Raw genomic sequence first — 8,598 nt, 5'->3', positions numbered from 1 at the left:
GGTGACATTCAGGCCCCCAAGACGTGACTTGAGGGGTGCGCCAGTCAATCTGGGGAGAGTGACACTGAAGCCATGGAAGGCCTAGGACAATCGGACTTGTCGTAACAGGAAGAATTAAAAACGATATCTCTTCATGATGCAGAGCACCAATCTGAAGGGTTACTGGAGACGTACTCTGGGTGATGAGACCGTTGATGAGACGTGATCCATCGATAGCCGTCACAGTAATGGGAGTTTTTAAGGTAATCATTGGTAGAGACCATTGATTAACTAACGATTTGGAAATAAAATTTCCTGCTGCTCCGGAATCAATCAATGCCTGTGACTCAAAGGTCTTGGTAGCAAAGGAAATAGTCACATCAAAAGCGCAGACTTTAGATTTCATAGACGATGGAGAGGACTCCAGGGACCCTAACTTCACCTCTCCAGAACTAGTTAGGGCCTGGCATTTCCCGATCTCTTAGGGCAGGAGCTGAGGACATGAGTGGAATCAGCACAATAGATACAGAGTCTATTCTTGACTCTTCGTTTCCTCTCCTCAGAAGATAACTTGGAACGTCCAATCTCCATGGGAATCACAGCGGGTGACACTGGACGAAATTGAGGGTTAGAGCGAAAAGGTGCTTTAGCAGAAGTCGTTTTCTCAGCCTCTCTTTCACGAAATCTCATATCAACACGATGGCATAGAGAGATCAAATCTTCAAGTGACGAAGGAAGCTCTTGGGTAGTCAGTGCATCTTTAATTTTATCGGAAAGCCCCTGCCAGAAGGCGGCAACTAGGGCTTCAGTGTTCCACTGAAGTTCAGAGGCTAAGATCCTAAATTGAATGACGTACTGGCCTACAGTATGAGATCCTTGTCGCAGACGGAGGATGCTGGAAGCAGCGGAGGTCACACGACCTGGTTCATCGAACACACTTCGGAATGTAGAAATGAATTTGGCACTATCTTGTAATATTGGATCATTCCTCTCCCACAGAGGGGAGGCCCAAGCCAGGGCTTGTCCTGAAAACAAAGAGATAAGATAGGCCACTCTGGAACGATGGGTAGAAAAATTTTGAGGTTGGAGCTCAAAATGGACTGAACATTGGTTAAGGAAACCCCTACAAGTTTTGGGGTCTCCATCGTACTTTGACGGAGTAGGCAGGTGAAGCGTGGAAGCTATAGACACCTGGGATGGCAATGGGGAAACGGAGGAAAGCACAGGAGCTTCAGTAGTAGCTGTCACAGTCTGTCCAGATGTTCCTTGGGAGGTTAATGACTGATAACACTGAAGTAACAGCTGTTGGCGGGCATCCTGTTGCTCCACACGGCTAACCAGATGTTGCAGCATCTCTTTGGCGGTAGGTTCCACATCTGGGTCTGTCATGGCCTGATCTTACTGTCACGGGCACTAGGAGTCTTTACCCAGGAATCACCAGATGGTAGGCTTACCAGAGCAATGTAGATGGTAATAGGGTACTCTGGTAGCTGGGTGATCACGGAACATGAAATGATGGCCGATGAGATGCTCAGGAAAGTCTATGACTAGCAACACTGGTAATAATGAGGTAATGATACACAAGGAACTGTATGGACAAGGACACGTGAAGGTAGTCAGTGGTCTGCGATAGCAAGTTGTACCACTGCTATAGTGAGGAGGAATGTCCAACAGAAACAAGGAGGTGATGAGAGTCAGCGGTCTGCGGGTAGCAAGTTGTACCGCTGTCTGAGTGAAGGAATGGAATCCAAGTGGAGGTATCCAGGTAGTCAGTGGTCTGCGGTAGCAAGTTGTACCACTGCTATGTGAGAGGATAATGGAACAGGTGATACCGGAAACAGGGATCAGTGGTCTGACATCAGCAAGTTGTACCACTGCATATATATGTGAGGAGGTGCACGGGGGAAGACTGCAACACAGGATATACACAGGCACCTTATACACGATCCACAGTAATATGTACAATATAGGTATATATATATGTAAATGACTGATCAGGTCTGCAATCTAGAAAGTCTCTTGAAGTAGTCCAGCACAATGATAACACAGTCAATGATGGCAATAGACTCAGCGGATAGCAGACTCCAGAGAGAACCAAACACAGTCCAGCAAGATATGCAATACACAGCACAGTCAATGAGAAGTATGCATACCGTGGTTCAGCAGTAGCAGTCAGATGGGATTGCAGCGGTACCTGAGCGGCTGGAGGCCGACTGGATAGGAAGTCCCTGGATAGGAGAAGCAGCGGTCTAGCAGGTGCAGCGCACAGGTGAGTAGACCGACAGGGACACGAATCCACAGGAGTCAGCAACACGTGGAACTGGACTCATAGGAAACCCAGGAGAATGGAGATGATCCAGCAGAGGGTAGTAGAAGAGATACAAATCCAATGCTGACAGGAGGGTAGAGGCCAGTGGAACACGTGAAGGCGTGGAGAGTGGATCAGCAGGAGATGGACGATAGCGCTGACCACAGCGGCAGGACTCAGCGGCACACGGAGGTAACCAGTAGCAACCACAGGAACCAACAGCGATGGGAAACAGGAGTGCAGCGCAGGGCAGGAGCTGTAGATCACGAAGTGTAGCAGATGGTAATGAAAAGCGGCAGTCTCGAGGAAGTCACAGCAAAGATGAGATGAGAGTGTAGTGCACGGAGGCAGCGGATAGTAATCAGCTGGCAGTCACGATGTTGAACACAGGCGAGTTGCAAGCAGGAGACTGTAGTGCACAGAGGCAGCGGATAGTAGTCAGCTGGCAGTCACGATGTTGAACACAGGCGAGTTGCAAGCAGGAGACTGAAGTGCACAGAGGCAGCGGATAGTAGTCAGCTGGCAGTCACGATGTTGAACACAGGCGAGTTGCAAGCAGGAGACTGTAGTGCACGGAGGCAGCGGATAGAAATCAGCAAACAGACTTGATGAGAAGCAGGTGAGTGAGGTAAAAGCTGGAGTGCACGGAGGCAGCGGATAGCAATGAGTAAACAGTCACATTGATATAAAATAACGTTGAAGTGGTGTAGAAGACTGTAGTGCACGGAGGCAGCGGATAGGAATCAGCAAACAGTCATGATGATACAGTTGATGGTAGAAGTGGTATGAAACCACAGTAGTAGAAGTGGTTTGGAAACCACAGGAATCAGCAGCACTGAATACACAAGTAATACAGGAACACCTTCAGAGACTCATGAGGAATGAGACTCCAAGATCAGGCAACGTGGTGTTGACCACAGGTGCTTAATATAGGGAGGTTGCCTGATCTGCCAATTAAGTTAAAGGAACATACACTGAAGGTTTAGAAAGGGCTGCGCATGCGCAGTCCCTCAGGATGGAGGACGGCCACGGTTCCTAAATGTCCGGGAAGAAGCACTCACAGTCCGGTGAGTGACACACCCATTACATTTGGTATTTGTCAATTACATAGAAAGCTTGTTTGACCTCTTGCCATTCGCTTGCGTTACGTGGGAGATAGATGTAGTCTTGTACATGTTTCAGAATAGCCTTGACTACTTTGAAAAAGAAACAACAAAACATGGATTGGGACACTCCACCACAAGATGCAACCGTTGGTTGAAATGAACCAGAAGCCAAAAAAATGAAGAGTACTCAACAGTTTTGTGATGCCTGGTACAGCATTTGTTTTTTTGGTCTTCGGTTGAATATCTAACTGGATAAGTTGATATAACGACAATATGGCAACTGAAGGCAACCGATACAGTCTAACAATGTCTCCCTTGTGCAGACCATGAAGCGTTTGCCGTGGCCTGAACACACATGCTCTTCTAAGACGTCTTCTTCTTTGACGTGTAGGTGCTGTGATATTTCGTGAAATTGGAAGTGCATATCTGGCCAGGTGTATATTTAAGACTCTCAAATATTGAAGTAAAAGAGGAATCATTCTTGAATATTATTTAGAAATATTCACAAATGTATCTATTAAAAGAAAAATGAAAAAAAAAATTGGTAACACTACGGGCCTGAATCATTAAGGAGAGCAAAGCATAAAAAAGGAGTAACATTTGCACCTGGGCAAAACCATGTTGCATTGGAGGGATAGTTAAATTTAAAATGTGGGGACAGATTTATAGTTGGGGTAGGACATGTCCTAGATCAACTTTAAATTTCAGTGTAATAATAAAGCTAGCAAATATTTGTGTGCTAGATGAAAAAACAGACAGTATTTAACTTATGTGCAAAATAATAAACTAATTTGCACCCCTTGTATTGTAACATGGTTTGTCCCAGAGAACGGTTACTCCTTTTTTACCTTAATGACTCAGGCCCTACATGTGCAAAATGTCTAATATCACTAATTTGTATCCTTGTTATCAACGTAAAAAGGAAAGGTAAATCTTGGCAAAAACATAAAACACATACAAGATGCTTAATTACAGAACAGTATTACATTACAAAGTAGCAGTATAAAAAAAACATAAAGATGAATAAAATTTGATAAATATTAATAAATTCATTATCGATAATTTATTTATATGGATCAGTTTTAAAAATTTGATATACTACAATATAGTTGGTTGATTATGGCAATTACTAAAACAATATAAAAAAATGTACATGCAGCAATGGAAAAAAAAACATGGTGCATGATTGCAGAGAACAAGGGTGTGACAACCTTTAAACATAGTGTACCGTATAAATTATTGTGAAGCCAAGGTAGGACTGGTGTACGTGGGGGTGTGTGTGTATATATATATATATATATATATATATATATATAGTGAACATTAAACTAAAGAGGAATGATCCCTGCTCATATGCAACATAGTAATAACCTCAATTAATACATGGCTACATAAGTGACACCTATTACTTCATATAGGCCACACAGTACTACACCCAACTCTTATTATCACACACTGTTGAGCACACGTCCTATTATTACCACATAGTTGTCCCCACATTCTGCTTATGACTCATAATAGAGAACAGTAAATTATATCGTTCCTTATAGTAAACCTACAGTTGATATTATGATTAATATTATACTACTGTCAGGTCTTGTATGACACTTTACAATGTTAAATTATACAATACTAATGCGGAAGAAAACAACCAGTGTATTGCAAACATACTGTAAGTGTCCCACATGTCACATTACACAAGTAAAATTACCAAAATGTATTTGATGGCACAGATAGGTGCACACGAAAAATACTACCATACTAAACTGCTAAAATGAATTTTTAAAACAACAATGACACATTTCAGTGGTTAACGGCAAAGTGCACCCAATGCCAAATGAGACACATGACTCACATTCATTAATTTATAAAAAGCAATATTTATTTTTAATAAAATATACATTAAACTGCTAGATGGGTATAGTTCATGGTAACAAAAAAATAAAGGTCTGGAAAAATAACATATATTTAACTAAATGAATGCTTTATTTACTTACAATATCTGTACTTATAGTTAACAAGTTAACCCGTGCATGATACTCATGCATTCTAGTCAAATCAAGCTACTTAAGGTGTTAAAAAGGTTCTTGTCATCTTCATTGCCACACACACACGCCGCTAGGCTTTTATATATTAGATAATACTAAGAATTTAGTAGGTCAGTGTAGTATATAACTCCGCCCAGCAGGTGGCGCTGCAGCTTGAGCACTCTGTCACCCGGTAGTTTTTTTTACACACAAACACACACACACACACACACTAACACAGCATGTGTGTTCATGAGGTAAAATTATCTCACGAAAATGAGTTTGACCCCTCAACTTGTAAATTTAGCCTTTACTACCCCTCCAACGGGGGGAAGGGGGGATGATGGAAGTTAACTGACTTCACTATTATAATTTTTTTGTCAAATAATGTCAGTATACCAGATTTCAGGTCAATTGGATGAGCGCTTTCTGAGAAAATAGTTTTTTACACACACACACACACACACACACACACACTAACACACGCCGCTAGGCTTTTATATATTAGATAGCCACAGCAGTGATAACCTGTCTCTCGCCAGCAGTGACAAGAACAGGGAACTCAGCATGTGACTAGGAGGGATCACATGATTCCTCCACACAGGTGCCGTCCAGCTCTGCTCTCTGGAGCAAAGCTGACAGCTGAGAAACCTTTCACTTTCATGTAGAAAATGAGAAAAATATCAATGGCCACACTTTTATACATAGCGATACTGAGCACTCCTCATACACTGTTATGGGGAGTGCTCAGAGAAATGCTAATAGATGCAAAGCAGCAGATATCTCAGATATCTTTGCATCTTGCTACAATAATACATACTGATTTACCGGTAAATCCCAGTAAACAACTGTTCTCGTGTTCTCGGGAATTTACAAGGGGGGGATTACTTTGATAAATTTATTAGAGGATTGGGCAGCAACTATTTGTCTGTATTTTATAGCAAAAAATATCTTTGACATAAAATATTGACAGGTCATAAAACAAATGAACATACAATAATAAAGGCAACAATTAATTAATAATTAATAATAAATATTAATAAATAATTAATAAATATTAGAAAGCTAACAGTTTACATAGCAACTCCTATAATTTCCCTTGCACTACTACCTTTACCTCTTACTTAGTGCCTATAGATGAGGGGGTGGGGTACGTTATTCCTACGATAGTTATATCAACAATGAATAGACCGAAAAAATAATTCCGAAGAATATAAGTACGATATGAATGAAATGTACACTTATTATAAAAGAGACACAGAAGATCTCCTATCCGCCTGCTAATAATTCCAAATAGAATAAATGCCGGCACTTCACATTGACATCACATAATATACTGTAGAGTATCTCCTTACTCAAAGTGTATAGTATTTCCTTATTTAAAGCAGCAATGCCAGGCCCCAGCACCTAACTCTAATTCTAACCCTTACATTAGATTGTACAGTTGCCGGAACCTGGCATTGCTGCTTTAAATAAAGAAATCCTAATGTCGCTACATTATGTGATGTTAATGTGAGTGCTGGCATTTACTCTACTTGGAATTGATAGTAATTCGGCGAGTCGGAGAGCTTCAGTGTCTCTTTTATAGTAAGTGTACATTTCATTTATATAGGACTCAGACTCTTCTGAATTATTTTGTAGTTCTATTAGTAGTCAAAATAAGTATCATTGAAATAAAAAGTACCACCGAGATGAGATTAGCTGACATGCTACTTACTCTAGCTGGTTTGATTGCATAACAGTCTGCAGCAATACTTCCCTTAGAAGTTTAACTTTCTACACAGGTTATGCAATAATTTCACAGTATTTTGCAAAGTTAACATCACACTGTACCACACACAGACCCTTTAAACATGTATGCACAATAATACTTTTAGCTCTCTTATTGGTGCATACTGGTAGCCTGTGATCCATCACAGTCTATGCATATACCTAAATTACGCAGATAATCCTTGAATTGGACGCAGTGCTTTTCATAGGGGCCTTTGAATAGAGACCTCTTAAATCCTTTGTAATCTTGTTTGTTAAAGTAAAAAATATGAGCAACTATAAATATGAAACAAGGATCAATTTCTGTACCCAATATTGCTGTTTTTATATGCAGCTTATTATAGGTAGCAGTCGCAAACAGTAATATTGTGACCGGTTAGCATTATATCACTTTGTTAGGATGTTTAATATTAGTTGTCAATACAGTAGTAAAGTGTATTATTAGCAAATATGTTTGAACATTCCTGAAAGCATGGACACTGATGAATTTATAACACAACATATGAACAGATTCAGCCACAATTGAATTAGAAGGTGACTAGGGACAAAGCTCTCCTCCCCCACCTGTTACTATGGAACTTGTGAAGACCTGAGAAAAACCGGTTTTGGCTTTTGAAGCAGGCCACATGCTGTGGGCAGTTCCTGTGGAAAGCTAAACTCCACTCACAAGAGAGGTTTTTGGCCTCATGTAACAAGGTAAGTGAAGCTCACTTGCTGGCTGTTTTTCTACCTCGGAAGACATACATGGCCCAACTGCTGACATGGAATGGCGGTCTGAATAAGTGGCCTGGAAAGGCCATTTATATTATAACCTGGTTAGCAGGAAAAACTTAACTGTAAAAGGAGTGTTGTAATGGAAGATGGTTGGTGTGTGGTTCTGTGTTGGTTTAATGTTGTAATGGAGTTTTGTTAGGTTATTTAAATACAATTGTCTGAGTTCAGATAAAATGGAGTTAGTGAAGTTTTGGTCATGGAAGCATCTGTAGTTTTGGCAAAGGTTAGTCTTGGAAGGCTAATGGAAATTGCAAATGTTGTGTGATAAAAGTGTATGGAAATAGTTTGTTTTATGCAGTTTAGTGTAAATGTATAGTAAGTGTGTGGAAATGGTTGTGGTTAGCTTGTTCGATAGAATGGCTGTGTTGGAAAAGTATATTATGGGAAAGTGAAGAAACCATGTAGATGGTATTGGAAAGTCTGCTATGCTGCTGTTGAAAAGTGTGGCTGTAATTAGGATTTAGATGCATAGCAAGTGATTGGATTGTTCAGGAAGTGGTCAGGTTGTTCAATATAACGTTTTGTTAGATTGTTGGTTTAAAGGGTAGTTTGTAACTCTGAATCTCTGAAATAATGTGGTTTATTGCTGGAAATGTTTATGTAGTTAATATGGCAGCAAGGTGAAATACCATGT

Source organism: Mixophyes fleayi, chromosome 1 (genome assembly GCF_038048845.1).
Source record: "Mixophyes fleayi isolate aMixFle1 chromosome 1, aMixFle1.hap1, whole genome shotgun sequence".
Lineage (NCBI taxonomy): Eukaryota > Metazoa > Chordata > Amphibia > Anura > Limnodynastidae > Mixophyes > Mixophyes fleayi.
Note: the sequence above shows the minus strand (reverse complement) of the source record.